We start from the raw sequence: 16,795 nt of genomic DNA on the forward strand, positions 1-16,795 counted from the left end.
CGTAGTCCAAAAATGACCATTGATACAGAATGGGGCAGTCAGATTGGTCTCTGGGACAACCCGAAGGGACCATACAACACCGATTGTAAAAGAACTGCACTGGCTGCCAAAATGTTTCCGAGCAAAATATTTGTTATTTCCTATAAAGCCCTCAACAGCTTGGGTCCAGGGTACTTAAGAGAGCGCCTTCTCTGTCGTGAACCCTGTCCCTATTATGATCATCTGGAGAGGTCCAGTTACGGTTGCCGCCAGCTCATAGTCACTCACGACCGGGCCTTCTCTGTGGCTGCCCCAGGGCTTTGGAATATGCCTCCCCATCATAATAAGAACATCTCTTTCTCTATTTGTTTTTAGGAAGATCCTCAAGACACACCTGTTTTCTCAGCCTTTTGAGTGAAATTAATTTTACATTGTTTCTATCTTTGTTTCTATCTTATGAGATTGTTTTTGTTTTTATCTTGTGAAATTTTAACTGTTTTTATTCGGTTTTATATTCGTCGTGTTTTAATTCTGCGCACCGCCTAGAGAGGCACATATCAAGCGATATAAACATATGATAAATATGATAGAAAAATAAATGCATAAATAAAATGACTCTGCCCACTCTCTCTCTCGCTTCTCCTCTGCCAGGTATGGCTTCCCAGAATGCCTCTGCAAGGCCAGCTTTCTTCTTTCAAAGCCCACCTTCTCTGCAAAGCTTTGGCTTAACCTCACCCGCCTCCAGCCTTCTTTCCCTATTCTAGACTCTCTTTCAACTGCAATAGAGTCTGCAACATGTGACTTCATTTGCTCAGGGTGCTGAGCAAGGCGTGAAAGGAACCTCAACCTCGCCAGAAGTGGAGTCGTACAGCCCTGTCAGCAGAGATCAGTCCATAGATATCAGCTTCCAGGGAACCCTGGCTAGATCTCAGCGAGAAGGTGAGTTTTGCAGGACCATGGAGAGCGACCAGGTGAGAGAGAGAGATGTTGCTCTGATAGAAGTATCAGCTCAGCTCAACACTTGTGAAGCCGAGTGGGCTTGCTCATCAGCACTTACCAGGTCTTGGAAAGACTTGGGTTTCATCCAGTTTGGTGCCAGGACCCAGGGTGAACTGGCTCTCAGTCCAAGTGGGCCAAAAACATAAGTGTGGGACGCTGACCAAGAGCAAGAGGAGGTGCACAGCCTGCAAAGATGAAGGGAGGAGAAATGTAGTCCCAGAATTAAAAGATCTCCTGCCTCCTACCGGGTAACTAAGCCCGGCAGGAACTTAGTTCACACTAAGCCAACACCTCGCGTTTAGCTGGCCAGACAATCCCCTCTTCACTCTTATCTATTACAGGAGAACCCCGTTATTCACGGGGGTCCCGTTACACCATGGGCGGGCAGATAGTAAATCTGCTAATAACGGGACATTGGGGCAATGGGAATTGGGGGGTTAGTTTCCTGGACTCTGGAAATCAGCTGGAAATCAGCCAAAAATGGTAGGTTTTGCCCCGTTTCCACCACAACCCCCCACACCCACAATTGCCTCCAAATGGCCCCTCAAAGTGCCCTCCCGTACCCTACTGGTACCAAAAACTGGCCAAACTTCACGGGTTTGGCCTTCATTTTGAGCCATAAAATGGCTCCCAATCTCTCCCACACAGGCCTGGCCTTAGGGCAGGGGCGACCCGGGTGGTAGCCCTGGGCCCCGCATTTGGAGGGGCCTCGCTGTGCCAGCGAGTGGCGGGCAGCCTCGCAGACTTCCCGCACGCTCGGCTCCTGGCGGCTGTGGCGCACATGGCGGCCGCTGCGGCTGCCCGCCGCCATCATGTGTGCTTGCCTGGGGGAGGGGGAAAAGACAGCCCTGTGCCCCCTGCGAAGTCAAAATGGAGGCCGGAAATGACCTCCAAAGTAATTTCTGGCCACCTCTGACCCTTTCCCCTCTGTTTTTCTCCTGGTTGGTGCTAATTACCCAACCGTGGGTACACAAAACTGCGAGTGCTGGACCCATGATTAACGAGGTCCTCCTGTATTGTTTTCCCCACCTCAACTGCTTTGAGAACTTTTATTTGCCGGGGGGACGTAACAAGGGAGGATCCCCTGTAACAAAGGTCCCCATAACTCCATTCGGTCCAGAGTCCAAAATTGCCTAGCTGCACCCTGATCTAGGGATAGTATCCTGACAGTCCCATTGCCAACACCACAGGAAGGGTGTTCCCTTGAAACTGGGGATAAATGAAGTGTTATTTCCCCTTCATTTCAGGGGAAAGGATGGCAGCAGTTGATGCCTCTGTCTCTGAAACCAGTCCATCATCTCCGCTAGGCATCATACAGCTTCCCTGAATGCTCTCCGACTTGTTCATCAATTGATAAAAATGAGTTTCTGCCTGGCAGTTCCTCATCAGTGGCCGTCAGGAGTTGCGGCATGAATTTGGGGCTCTGATTATGGTGACAGATCAGGCAGGCAGGAGCCGGAGTGAAAGGATTCCGCTTGGCTGGAGTTCAGGAGGTGCTTGAAGCCAGGCTGTGGAGACGTTTGAGCACCTTCAAAGTAAAAGGTAAAGTTGTGCCGTCGATTCAGTGTCGACTCGTGGCGCTCACAGAGCCCTGTGGTTGTCTTTGGAAGAATATAGGAGGGGTTGACCATTGCCTCTTCCCGTGCAGTATAAGGTGATGCCTTTCAGCAGCTTCCTATATCGTTGCTGCCCGATACAGGTGTTTCCCATAGTCTGGGAAACATACCAGCGGGGATTTGAACTGGCAACCTCTGGCTTGCTAGTCCAGTCATTTCCCCGCTGTGTCATTAGGTGGCATTTGGGCACCTTTAGGATGCAAGAAAGGCACCCATGTCAAAAAAAGCCACAAGGGATTTGCACGTGTTCGTTTGTATTAGTTAGCCTACGGTTACACACATACTATTGTTTATTTATTACTTTTCGATCCCACTCTCCCTCCAAGCAGCCCAGAGCAGTGTCCATCCTCACAACAACCCTGTGAGGTAGGATAGGCTGAGAGATGTGTGACTGGCCCAGAGTCACCCAGTGAGTTTCATGGCTGAGTGGGGATTTGAACTCGGGTCTCCCCGGTCCTAGTCCAACACTCTAACCACTACACCACACTGGCACAAACGTCATTTTTTTTAAATCTGAAGCCATCCAACAATTCTGCACTCAAAATCCACATGTTTAGGTCATGGTTAGGCCAGGAATTCTCAAAATCAGGACCCCAGATGTTGTTGGACTACAACTCCCATGACTCCCTGCCACAATGTGGATCTGGGAACCAACTTTAAGAAACCCTGACTTACGCAGTTTAGCATAAAACTTACTCATCAGCCATTCTAAGATTTCCCTGAGTCGGCTTTTCTGCTCTGCTGTCACCAGACACACAGGTCAGGGGCCATTTGGACTGAGTATATCAAGGGAGGCTTTAGCCTTTAGCCCTCAGCTTACCCTTTGCCCAAATGGGCATTTCTTCCAAGCCTCCGTCTGCCGCGATGAACTTGGCACGGCCAAGCTTTTTGATCTGGCGGTACTGCCGAGGGTCCAGATGGTGCGGCCAGCTGCAGGGGTCCCGAGTTCTCATTTGCTGTCCAACAGTCCTTGGCAGATTCAGCTAAGCAGCAGACAGACCAAAAAAAGGGGGGGCAGAGAGTTTTGGGAGATGTAGCCACGAACCTCTCAAAGATAGCCAGCCTCAGCACACACACTGCATTCCTCCTCATTTCTTGCACATCTTCACTCGTCCAACAACTATACCAGGAAAGTTCTAACTTATCATAACAACATCCATTTTACTATTACGGCCCCTGCGAACTGAGCAAAGAGGCACTTTTTAAAAGTGGTGACTCTTTCTTTAGCAGGGGGAAAGCAACCGGCCCTATCCATCCCTGGCACAGCATCCCTCCAGTGGGTGTTGCTGGTGTCTCTCTTATACTGCTTTTTAAGATTGTGAGCCCTTTGGGGACAGGGACCCATCTTTATTTATGTATTTAAATCTAGATCTAAATCTAAATCTAAATTTAAACTGCTTTGGGGACTTCTGCTGAAAAGCAGTATATATAAATATCTATTGTATTAAGTACATGGGACACAGTTGTGGCGTTGAGGAAATTGTTGTGCTCATCCGGAAAGAGGAACAAAACTGCCAGGAATCGCTTGCACGTAGCCCAGCGTCAGCATTCGAACCCAAAGGCCAATCTAGGCAAGCCAGAGACCGAAGTTTGGATGCTGTGCCTTTTTTTACCTCCCTCTTTAAAATATTGGGAAAGGGCGGCTCTAGCCGGGCCAGCCGATTCCACTGAGGACCGGAGCAGAGGGAAAGAGATACACTCCTGGAGTTAGAAGGGATCTTAGGGGTCTTCTAGACCCACCCCCTGTTCAGAACAGGGAAATCCGCCTCCCCTGCGGTGCAGCGCTAAGATAGATCATGCCCTGCATATTTCTATTTTTGTTTTAAAAGCAATCGTGGAAGCCTCAAACTATGCATTTCAAGTCACATGTGGCTTAAGCTTAACTCTTTGGAAATTGCTACCCGAGATTCTCTGGAAGGGCTCTTCTAGTTCTCAGGAAAGAGTTTGTTACACTTTGGAAGGTGTTTGGTTTTACACTAGGTCAGTCGGTCTTTATTTCAGTCTTTGGCCAATACCAAAGAACACCCAAAACAACTGTACAATTGAACACATCCATATTAATAACATATCTGTACATCGGTTCTAACCACGAGCGAGCAGGGTATCTCCAATGCAGAACAGCAGAATTCCGCAACTGAGTGCGTAATTCCACAACTGAGCATGTGATCGACGAATTCGTGTCTAAGAGTCTGTCCATCTCTAGCGGCTTTTAAAAAGTGTCTAAAGACTCATCTTTTTACCCAGGCCTTTTAACTTTTTAAATTTTGGATTGTTTATTGATTTGTTTTAAACTGTTTTTAGTATTTAATTGATTTTAATGTTTTGTTTTTGTTTGTTGTGAACCGCCCTGAGACCTTGGGTTGGGGCGGTATTAAAATGTGCTAAATAAATAAATAATAAATAATATTAGCAAATACAGTAATCCCTCGCCAACCACAAGCTTACCAACTTAACAGCAGGTTTTAAGTATTCACGAATGGGAAATTGTGGCCATGATTTGCTGATGTCTTCAATGCATGCACCTTTATCATATTCATAACCTCTGCTAATTGAGAAAAAAGGCTCCTTTTTAAAGTAGTGATTCTCTTTCTTGAGCAGGGGGAGAGCAGCTGGCCCTATCCATCCCCAGCATAGCATCTTTCTAGTAGCAGTTGCTGGTGTCTGTCTTATGTTTCTTTTTAAGATTACAAGCCCTTTGGGGATAGGGAGCCATTTTGTTAATTTATATCTGTGTAAACTGCTTTGGGAGCTTTGGTTGAAAAGCAGTATATAAATATCCGTCATATGTGTAACAAAAGTTTTGCTCAGTCTTGCATGAAACAAGTTCTACTGGATCAGAACAATGAACCATCTCATTTAGTTTTCTGCTCCCCAAAGTGGCCAGCTAGATACCTCTGGGGAGCCCACAAGCACAGCATGAAGGATGTAGCCCTTTCCCATCACTGTTGCCCAAAATTGGTATTCTGAGATACACTGCCTTTGAACCTGGAAGCTCCATCTGCCATCATGACTAATAGCCATGACTATCCTCTCCGCCTCCTCCATGAATGTGTTGAATCCCCTTTTAATGCTGTCTAAGCTAATGGCACATCACTGCATCTAGGGCTTTGAAGTCCATAAACTAATTATGTGTTGGAAATAAGCATTTATGCCAGTAAAGCCGGCAGCCTTTGTAAATATGGATTCCAGTGTACTAAATGAAAACTTGTTTCGGGTATCTTTTAAAAGATTAAGATGATCTCGACGATTGATTTTCTTTTATGCCAGATGGCTTCTCCATCTGAGAAGACCCTTCGGTCCAAGCAGCAATGTTTTGAGGGAATTATATGAGCACTTAGAATTTCAAGCAGCGAACATTTGGAATTAAATGTATTGATCTGCAGCAGAAGGAAGGCAGAGACAGAAAGACTGTTTTTAGCCTCATAAAAAGACGCAAACCTACTGTCAGGATGGGAAGCTATTAAAACCCATGACGCTTGCAGCTGTACAAAATTTTGCAGGTTTCAAAAATTAAAACAGGGAGAGAACAGAAGCCGCAGGTGGGCACACACACACACACACACACACACACACACACACACAGTCATTCACCAAGCATTTGCTAAAAATGCATAATGCAATTTTAATCATGGGGGGGTGGGGTGGAGGTGGATCCATGGCAGAACCTGGGTGCAATTACCAGCAAACTGATTAGGCTGAATCTGTGCACTGGGATGGGGTGGGTGAGTGGGGGGACGACCCAATGCCTTCACCAAGACTATTCACACTCTATGACCTAGACTGATTATCATCATTATTCAAAAGGGTAGATCTTTGCTTGTAATCTGGCAAACTATGTTGTCAGGTTTCTGCTAGCCATGGAGAAGTCCTGCTCAACTCTCCTTCACCTTCTGAGATGCCACTGGTTTCTGCCCCAAAGGCTTTCAAACCGCAACTTTCAAATGGCCAAATGGACTAGAAACTTGATGTGGGGGGGAAAGTATGGTGCTCAATTCCCAATCCTGTACTTACATGCAGTGGCTCAAGTTATCATGGCCAGAGGAGCTCTTAACCCTGGGCTTCTGGGTGGAAGTCTAGGACCCAAAATCTTCTTCAGTCTGTCCCTGGTGGTGTGGTCGCTGTGCAGCTCCGCCAGGCATGACCTCTGCTTTAGAGAGAGAAAGAAATGTGTGGGGTGGGAATATGTCAAATTGTGTGTTGAAATGTTTCTGCTAATGCATATTTGCATAAATATACATGTCTTACTGGTCTCATATTCTTGTAAGCCACCTAATGGTGCAGCAGGGAAGTAACTTGCCTAGCAAGCAAGAGGTTGCCGGTTTGAATCCCTGCTGGTATGTTTCCCAGACTATGGGGAAAACACCTATATCAGGCAGCAGCGATACAGGAAGATGCTGAAAGGCATCATCTCATACTGCGTGGGAGATGGCAATGGTCAACGTCTCCTGTATCCTACCAGAGACAACCACAGGGCTCTGTGGGCGCCAGGAGTCAACACCGACTCGACGGCACAATCTTATTTATATTCTTATTTTATTCATTTATTTATTCATTTATTTATTTTATTTACATTTTATATCCCGCTCTTCCCGCAAGGAGCCCAGAGCGGTGTACTACATACTTACGTTTCTCCTCACAACAACCCTGTGAAGTCGGTTAGGCTGAGAGAGAAGGCTTATGACCTGAGGTCAGGCTTATGTTCTTGTGAGCTCAGTTGCTGTTTGCGCCCTCAAGAACCCACGTGTTAAAAAATACTGGGTGTGTGAGAAGGGGGGATGATGCTTCAATTGCAGCCCTCCAAAGGCCTTTAAGTCCAGGCTCCAAAATTACCTAGGTGCACCTCTGATCATAGCACCTGAGGCACACTAAGCATCAAATGCTGGCCCGGTTCACACAATTGCTTGAATCTAGGTTTAATGTGGGTTACTGACATCCGTGTGGTTGTGTGAACCCATGGCCAGGCGGGGATCTCAGAGTCAGTTTGGGCCATAAACCATCACGGTGTGAGTTCACATCATCATGCTAATGTCAGTATTAAACTTGGAACCTAGGTTCAAGCAGTTTTGTGCACCAGGCTACTGCCTTACCCCTTTCCCTGGTGGGGTCCAGCCTGCTTACAAAACTGACCCGTGCAAGCGCTGAAAGTGGGTGGGGAAGGTGGAAGAAGCTTGAGCCACCTCTTCTTCTCTCCTTGCGCTTCTTGGAAGGAGCGTGAGGTGAAGCACTCCTGCAAGGGTCAGAACAAACCCCAAAAGCGGCTCTGATGCCAGTGCTGGGGGGCGGGCGGCATTTTGTAGCCCCAGTCATCTGCCCCCTGAGGCAACTGCCTCACCTTGCCTGAGGCAACTGCCTCAGCCACAGGATGCTCCTCCGTCCCAGGCCTGCAAATGCACTTCAAAGCAACGGTTTCCAAGGGAACCGGAGAAGAAAGTGAGAAGTCGCCCTTTCCAAAGAGAATCATGGATTCACTCGCCCCGAGAAAGAGGGTCTGCGTCTCTCCCAGCTTTTTGTCATGGGGGCGGGAGGGGGTTGGTGGGGCAGCCTAATTCGGAACACCCGCCGAGGTCAGAGCGCCCGTCTTTGGGAAGAAAGGACGGCTTTCTCGCCCACCGATACCACATTCAGCCATGGAGTGTGGCTTGGGTTGCCATGGAGACCAGGCCTTTTGGAAATGTTCTGTGTGGAATTCGCTCAAACGCTTTCGTTATTATTATTATTATTATTATTATTATTATTAAATTTTATTTTATTTTTGGCGTTTTCAATTCACACCAGAAGAGAAGAAAAATGTTTGCCAACTTCCAGGGGGAGGTGTAAGAATGGTCAGGCCCAATCAGGGATCAGGCCAGAAGCCCATCTGGTCCAACATGTTGCCCACAGTGGCCCGCCAAACGTTTCTTGGGAGCCCACAAGCGAGAGATGGTGAAGGCCTGGCCTCGCTCCTGCTGTTGCTCCCCTGCAACTGGGATTGAGAGGCATCCTGCCTCTAAGGAGGCTGGAGGTGGCCGATAGCCCTCCGACTAGTAGCCACTGACAGAGTTGTCCTCCATGCATGGGTCTACGCCCCGTTTAGTGAAACACTCCTTGCAGGGAGACGGCTTTCGTTGGCGTGCAAGCAGGCATCACAGCGGAGGTCCTCGGGTTTACCGCTTCCTACCACAGGATGTGGGGGTTTGACGCTGGGAGAAGAGCAGACATTTTTCCGCACAGCCACAGGAGGCGGCGATGACCCGCAGCTGGTTTAGATAGCTTTAAAAGGGGGGATACGACAAATCAGCGGAAGAGAAGCGGAGCTCTGTTATCAAGGGCTGTGGAGGAAATGGAGCCTCCATGTTCAGAGGCAGTCTCCCGCTGGAAGATAGTTTCTGGGAGACAAACAGAGGAGGGGTGTTGAACTCTAAGCCCCGCTTGTGGGCTTCCCAAAGGCCTCTGGGAAATAGAACACTGGACGAGAGAGAAGCCTTGGGCCATCCTTACACAGGATTAGATACATTCAGGCTGGACAGGCCTATCAGAAGCTAGCGGCCGTGGTGCCTAAGAACAGAGCCTCCAGGTTCAGAGCAAGTCTACCTTGGAATGCCAGCTACTGGTGATAGACATCAAGAGAGGATTCTCTCCTTCATGCCCTGCTGGTGGGTTTCCTAGAGGCATCTGCCCAGAGGCTACTTGGCAAACAAGACGCTGAACTGGAGAGACCTCTGGTCCGGTCCAGCACAGTGCTGTAAATCCTTTGGTGCAGAACCCAAAGAGCAACTACAAGGGTCTGGGATTCTATATCCCCTGCTCACTTGGCAAAGGGGCACCTTTTAACATGGTGATTCTCTTTATTTCTCTGGACCTATCCACCCCCAGCACAGTACCGCCAGTGCCTGTTGCTGGTGTCTGTCTTACGTTTCTTTTTAGATTGTGAGCCTTTTGGGGACAGGGAGCCATCTTATTTGTTTGTTATTCCTCTGTGTAAACCACCCTGAGCCATTTTTGGAAGGGCGGTATAGAAATCGAATGAATGCATGCATAAAGTTCTCTTCCCACACAAACACAAAGGTAAGCATGGGAAGCTGCCTTCTACTGAGTCAGACCCTTGCTCCATCGAGCTCAGTATTGTCAACACAGGCTGGCAGCGGCTTCTCCAGGGCTGCAGGCAGGAATCTCTCTCAGCCCTACCTGGAGATGCTGCCGAGTATTGAACCTGGGACCGTCTGCATGCTAAAGCAGACAACCCACCACTGAGCTACAGCCACCTTTCCTTCCACCTCCTCTTAACCTTTCCTCTGGTTCTGTGGCCTTTGTGATTCTCCCCCTTCTTCTGTCCCACTCAGCGCTTCTCTCTGCTTCTTCCTCTCTAGCTGGGCCATGAAATGGCGCAGTGGCAGAAGCAAAAACGAGAGCGATCAATGCCTCCCCGCGCCTCCCGTTTCCCGCCACTCTCGGTGGGTCTCCGTGGATGTCTGAATGCCCACCCACCCGCAGCCCGGCTCCAATGCCACGGACCCGTTTTTAATGAGAACCTACAAGGCTAAATTGCATTCTCCATTTTCCGTCTCCTGATACAGTCCTGGTGCTAATGAGATTTTCCCGGCTAACACATCCGAACAGCTACCACCCGGAAAACTCATCTCCTCAACCAGCGTTGCCTTCACACACTCTGCAGAGAGGCAGGTGCAGAGAGAGGATTGGAACCCCCCAGAGGGCTCTGTTCTATATCCCGCCTCCCCACACATAGCTGCTGGCAGGCAAAGCAGGTAATCTAAGAGATGCCAGGACATTTCCCTAATGCCTGCTGTGTACGCAGCTGTCAAATGCTTTGTACCAAAATGATACTGACAGTGGAAAACACCAGCAAGCCAATGAACAGCAGATGGCCTTTGAAATGAGAAAAGAGGGAGCCGGACCCCACCTCTTTGCTGCTATCCACCGGGAAGGGAAGTCGCTTTTCTTTCCCGGGCATGGAGCCCCTAGAGAAGAGCGGCCCAGCAAGGCTGCCACAGACCTGTGTGATCTGTGCTCTCCTGTGGATGGGAGGATCTCAAGGTGGGGCCTCCTTGAACGAGGGAGGGGAGACCTCCCTCGCAGCCCCCAGAACAGGCTGGGACCAGGGAGGCGTCCGTTTGCATAATGGGGACCGACTCTGTGAAGCTGGAGGTCTTTTTCTGGCTCAACTGCACATTTTTATTTATAGTCCATTGTTGGCAACTTCATCTGGAGCAACAATGGGAGGAGAGCTGGTCTTGTGGCCGCAAGCATGAATTGTCCCCCTTGCTAGGCAGGCTATGCCCTGGTTTGCATTTGAATGGGAGACTACATGGGAGCACTGTAAGATATTCCCCTTAGGGGGTGGGGCCGCTCTGTGAAGAGCACCTGCCTGCTTGCATGCAGAAGGTTCCAAGTTCCCTCCCTGGCAGCATCTCCAAGATAGGGCTGAGAGAGAGAGAGAGATTCCTGCCTGCAACCTTGGAGAAGCCACTACCAGTCTGTGTAGACAATACTGAGCTAGATGCTAGGGTCTGTCTCAAAAGGCAGCTTCCTGGGTTCCTAGTTAACCCATGTGTTAAAAAATCTGCGGCATTAGAGCAATTCAGCCAGTGGCTGAAAGGGTCTTCCCGACAAGGATCCAAGCCTTCTAATACCTTCTATAGACAGGAGCCCTCCCTGGCTTCTCCAAGATAGGGTTGAGAGAGATTCCTGCCTGCAACCCTGGAGAAGCCGCTGTCAGTCTGTGTAGACAATACTGAGCTAGATGGGCCAAGGGTCTGACTCAGTATAGGGCAGCTTCCTATTTTCCTATGGGACGACACTCCAAAGACACTGAGGTTGACCCCTGTGGCCAGACACACATAGCAAGGCTGAGGTCCAATGGACTTTTTTGTTGCTGTTTCAACTTGTATCTGCGGTAGACAGCTTTTGCACCCAAGACAGAACTGAGCCTGTGAGTTCTTGCAGTGGTTTAGCAAATGTATGCCCTGGCCCGTTTCCAAGAACACAGGCGCCCTGTATTTTCTTTGTGCATCTCCGTCCTGGAGCTTCACGGACAAATGCGACAGTGACCCCTTGTGGATCTGGGAGAGACCACAGGCGTCAGCCATGGCTACAACCCCTGCCAGCAACAAGCCCACCCTAAGAACATCCATTGCAAGTTGCTTAGAAAGTGCTGACCAGCACCCGCCAGGGAAAATGCCCCAGAGCAGTCTTGACTCCCCCAGGAAAGGGAGCGCTTCCGATATTCCAACTTTTCTGCAGAGGGAGGGTGTCTCTTAAGAATGTGGCGTGTTCCCAGGCGTGCCACTCAGGCTAATTCCATCTCCCTCTCAGCCTGATCAGAACCACAGGAACTAAATCAGTTCTGCAATGTGAGCAAGCTCAGACAGGCATAACTGGATAACCACAGGATGTGGGGCCTGCCCGCAGCTTGGATGGCTTGAAGAGGGGTTTAGATAAATTCATTATACCTACAAAGATTAGAATCGTTCAGAAAATGGTTTTCCCCGTGACACTCAATGGATGCGAAAGCTGGACTTTGAAGAAGCAGGACAGAAAAAGCATTGACACTTTTGAACTTGGGTGCTGGAGAAGACTTTTGAGTTGACCATGGACAGCCAGGAAAACAAACAAATGGATCATAGAACAAATCCATCCAGAATTCTCACACAAGGCACAAATGACCAGGTTCAAACTATCCTACTTTGGACACATCATGCGAAAACCTAGCTCCCTTCAGAAGTCCATAATGCTGGGGAAAGTTGAAGGAAAGAGAAGAAGAGGACGGCCAGCAGCAAGGTGGATGGAGTCAATTACAACAGCAATGAATGCACCACTGAGAGACCTGAAAGGCCAAGTGGAAGACAGATCATCCTGGAGAGAATCTATCTACGTGGTCGCTAAGAGTCGACACCGACTTGACAGCAACTTAATCAATCAGATAAATTCATGGAGGACAGGCTACTAGTCTGAGGGCTATAGGCTACCTCCCGCCTCAGAGGCAAGATGCCACTCAATCCCAGTTGCAGGGGAGCAACAGCAGGAGAGAGGGCATGTACATACCTCTTGCCTGTGGGCTTCTCAGAGGCATCTGGTGGGCCACTGTGTGAAGCAGGATGCTGGGCTAGATGGGCCTCCTTGGGCCTGATCCAACAGGGCTGTTCTTATAACATCCTGGCTTCCTGACAGATGGCTGTCATTGCACTCAATAAGGGAGATTCTAGCTACCCAAATGCAACACAAGAGACAACAAAGAATCCATTCACCAGGAAGATCTCCCAACAACTGTACCTTATTAACCTGGAGAGCCTGGTGGCTTTGGGTTCCTTCCACTTCAATTAAGGTCCTCACATATCCGTTTCCTATTACCAGTCTTCTTGCTTGGGCTGCCAGCAGAGGGAGCTGCACATATACCTGAAGGCCATCGGAGCAGGGGATGTTGGGAGTTGTAGTCAACAACATCTGAGGACCCAAATTTGAGAAACTGTGATATACCCAGTACGGAGAAAATTTCATTTCAGTTGTACCTCTCTGATTGGCACAGTGTCCACTTTCTTCTCGGGTACCATAACTAACCACTTTGCATTACCAGTCTGCAGAGACTAGCATGCAGAACTCTGGCCCTGGAGACCTGAGTTCAAATCCTTCCTCCTCCACAAAACTCAGCAATTACCTTTGGCAAGTAACACACTCTCACTCAATCTCTCTCTCTCTCTCTCTGTCTCAGGCTAACATACTGCATCATGCAGATAATATGAAGAAAGCACCATCCTGGGATCCTTAAGAGTCAACCCTGGGCCCTCAAATGCTTTTGGATTACAATTCCCATCATCCTCAGCCACAATAAATAAACGGCTGCTGTTTTCAAATGGCTGCATTTATATCATTTTTATTGTGATGGGATTTTTTTAAAAGGCCATCTCATGGTGTGAATCACCTTGAGTCATCATTATTTAAACAGGGAAAGGCAGAAGGTAAAATATTAAAATAGATATAGTTCTGAACAAGAGCTATAGATATATAGTTCTGAACAAGCGGCTCTTTCTAAGAGCAGAATGGAGAGAGGGAGAGAGAGAGGCTTTCGGAATTCTTGACTACACTTCTTTCAGGGGCAGTAGGAGAAAATGCAGGGAGAGGGAACAGTTTGCTGATTAAATGTCCAATACAGCAAAGCATAAATACTGAAAGGCAATCAGCCTTAATCTCTCCCATTCAATAGCCACAGAGTTCCCCACATAGAATGAAAGAGGATGAATTGGCTGGGGGGAGGATTAGAAAGTGAGGACAAGCTTTTGCCAAAGAGGTCCGGCAAACATTTCTCTCTCTCTCTGGGACTTGTAGGGAAAGATATGGCATTTTAACGGGTCACTCAGTCCCTAAACAGATTAAGAGGTTGTTGCAGGGTTGTTTTAAATAGCAAATCAACTGAGTCCACATTTGCTCTTCCCACCTATTCAGCTTGCAATGGCATTACAAATTCTTGGCAGATTACAACCCCAGTGATGTGTTTGTTGCTTGGGTTCTGGTGCATGACCCACGAGGCCGCGATGCTCTGTGCACACACGGATCGCTGAGGAACCAGAGTACTGGTGGCACCGGAAGAAAGGCGCCGGTGGCGTCCCTCGATCGAGACGGACCCACTTGGCTTCTTACAGCAGCCCTTTCTGTTTTGTCAGCCAGACATCTGGAGCGAAAGCCACGGTTGGCTTGGGAGGGGCAGGTAGAACAATTACATTCGCTTGCTATCCAGGGCATGCTCAGCCAAACGGTAATTTATGACAGCACTTCAAATTTTACTGAGCATACCGCTCTACACAACTCCAACAAGAAATGGCCTGCTCTTTCCATAAATAAGCTCTCGGTGCCACAGCTTCCCAGGGGAACCAGAGCAGGAGATGTTATATATTGGTAACTTGCCAATTTAATCTTGCCACACCTCCCCGTGGCAAAGGCACTCGATTCTCTATGCCCGTTTCAGGCACTTCCATCAGGTTCCACCGCCAAGGACTCCTGTCCAAGGTGCTGAATCCCTGGGACCAAACCCGGCCTGGAAGCTTCAATGTTACTTTTATGTGCTTATACTTTTATATTCTGCTTCTCCTCTGAGGAGCCCAGAGCAGTGTACATGTTTATCCTCACAACAACCTTGTATGTTAGGCTGAGAGATAAGCGACTGGTCCGAAGTCAAGCAGTGAGTTTCATAGCTGATTGGAGATTTGAACTCGGGTCTGCCTGGACCTAGCCCAACACTCCAACCACTGCACCACGCTGACTCTTTTCTGATCTGATCCAATGATGAGCTCTAATGTTAATACAAGGACTATAACTTTAGTAACACAATCCTATGGGTCACTATGTCCCACTGTGTTCAAGAGGGCTTGGTGGTATATCTACAATGAGGTAGAGGATTGAAGGATGATTCCTCGCCACACCTTTCCTTCACTCTTTGCTCTCTTATTACCTAATCTTTATTGATGCATTGTTCAGAAAATATGGGGGTAAAGGTTGCTTGCGAAATAACTAATTAATTTTGAAGGATGCCACCCAAATGGAATGAACGTGGGGCTGCCCTTGAAGACTGTTCAGAAGCTTCAGGTGGTTCAGAATGCTGCCACAAGGATGCTCATGGGTGCAAGTCGCTTCACGAGTATTACGGCCATCCTGCATCAGCTTTATTGGCTACCAGTCCGCTTCCGGGCTAGATTCAAGGTGCTGGTATTGACCTTTAAAGCCCTACACAGCTTGGGGCTGGGGTACCTGTTGGACTGCATTCGCCCATATGAATCTGCCAGAGCCCTCCACTCATCATCTCAGGCCATGACCCCGCCACTAACAGAGATCTGGTTGGCGGGGCTAGAGACAGGGCCTTTTCAGTTGTGACCCCTCGGCTTTGGAACACCCTCCCTGAAGAGCTCCGCCATGCTCCCTCCCTCGGTGTTTTTAAAAAACATCTTAAAATGCACCTTTTTAAGGAGGCTTTTTAATGCTCCATTTTTGTTGTTGTTGTTATATCTCATAGGTTCTTTAGCTTTTTATAATTTTCAGTTTTAATGTGAACCTAATAATGATTGTGGTTTTTAATCTGACTTTTTTTTGTTTATTTAATTTAGTTAATTTTATTACTTTTATTGTCTCTTGTGTCTATCTTGTTGTGCGCCGCCCTGAGCAGTAGTGCCTGCGAACGATTCGGTAGCACTTCACATATGATTCAGGCTTTCCACTGCTCGTTAAAGAGTGCAACCCGATTTATATCCGAGGTATTTTTTTAAAAATCCACTTTTTGCATCGGTTTTTTTTTTTATAGCGTTGAATTCACAGTAAAGCCTCGCAGAAAACTCCGGGGTAAAACCTGCTGCGTGGAGAACTCGCAGGTCTCTGAATGTGCACTACGTAGAGAGGGGGGTGTCCCAAGTGATTTTCCTCAGCCACTGAAATTTCAAAAGCCAGCCCATGTGTAAAGGAAGCCATGTGGGGAGGCAGAAAAACCTCATTTCGGTTTTGAATTCTGTACGCTCTGGGAGCAAACAAAACAATTATTTTCTGGGAGCCTCTGCCAAGCAGATTTATAACACCCGAGTGACAGTGAACTGGTGCCCTGGAAGTGAGCTTTCCCTGATGGATAGCCCAGTCAATGAAGAGTGCCATGATCTATTGCCTCCGTAAACTTCCAGTGCCTGACAAACAGTAAATCACAGCCTCATGGGGCAGACCTCCAGAGCTGCGATTGAGAATCCAGGGTGGCTTCTACACTGGGCCCAACAACAGTCTAGGCTTTTCCTTCGGGCACAATTCAGAAAGTCTTCATCAGCAAACTCAAGAAGGCTGAAGGAGTCATGTTTCCTGCATTTGCACATAGAATTCAATGTTTAAAGCAAGATTGGGGCCTTTTCTCCCCTGCCCCAGAGGAGGAAGCTCTTCTCTCGCTCGCGCACACACGGAGCATACAAAGATAGCTTATACTGACCATTCATTCATTTAGACTAGCAAGGGCTCTCTGGGGTTTTTGGCAGAGACATGAGCCAGCAGTGTGATGCAGCTGCTTAAAAGGCAAAGGCAATCTTGGGCTGCATCGACAGTAGTCTAATGTCCAGAGCGCGAAAAGTAATCTTTCCACTCTATTCTGCACTGGTCTGACCCCAATGAGAAACTGGAATGGCTTTAGAGGACAGCAGCAAAGATGGTGTCCCCTGCTAACTGAGCAGAGGCACCTTTTTAAAAGTGGTGAT

At 48.2% G+C, this 16,795-nt stretch overlaps 1 protein-coding gene and 1 long non-coding RNA gene across 7 annotated transcripts in view; one reads left to right on the plus strand and one right to left on the minus strand.

Annotated features, from left to right (window-relative positions):
* LOC128338230 (uncharacterized) overlaps positions 1–824 on the plus strand; it is a 35,723-nt gene extending 34,899 nt beyond the window's left edge. Inside the window, exon 4 of the long non-coding RNA XR_008312551.1 lies at positions 631–824. This is a non-coding gene — a long non-coding RNA (uncharacterized LOC128338230). The remainder of the gene's footprint in view (positions 1–630) is intronic.
* The window catches only part of CMKLR1 (chemerin chemokine-like receptor 1), an 80,261-nt gene that overhangs the window by 61,204 nt on the left and 2,262 nt on the right, over positions 1–16,795 (minus strand). For 2 of the 6 annotated variants that reach the window (XM_053280405.1, XM_053280402.1), the window contains exons 2-5: positions 12,861–13,031; positions 6,606–6,738; positions 3,415–3,577; positions 1,037–1,163 (exon numbers count right to left, since the gene is read on the minus strand). The gene's annotated coding sequence lies outside the window, so the exon portion shown is untranslated. Of the gene's footprint in view, positions 1–1,036; positions 1,164–3,414; positions 3,578–6,605; positions 6,742–12,860; positions 15,273–16,795 lie in introns of those variants that run through there. The other 4 variants (XM_053280403.1, XM_053280401.1, XM_053280404.1 and 1 more) reach the window with 3 other exon arrangements.

Source organism: Hemicordylus capensis, chromosome 15, assembly GCF_027244095.1.
Source record: "Hemicordylus capensis ecotype Gifberg chromosome 15, rHemCap1.1.pri, whole genome shotgun sequence".
NCBI classification, from domain to species: domain Eukaryota; kingdom Metazoa; phylum Chordata; class Lepidosauria; order Squamata; family Cordylidae; genus Hemicordylus; species Hemicordylus capensis.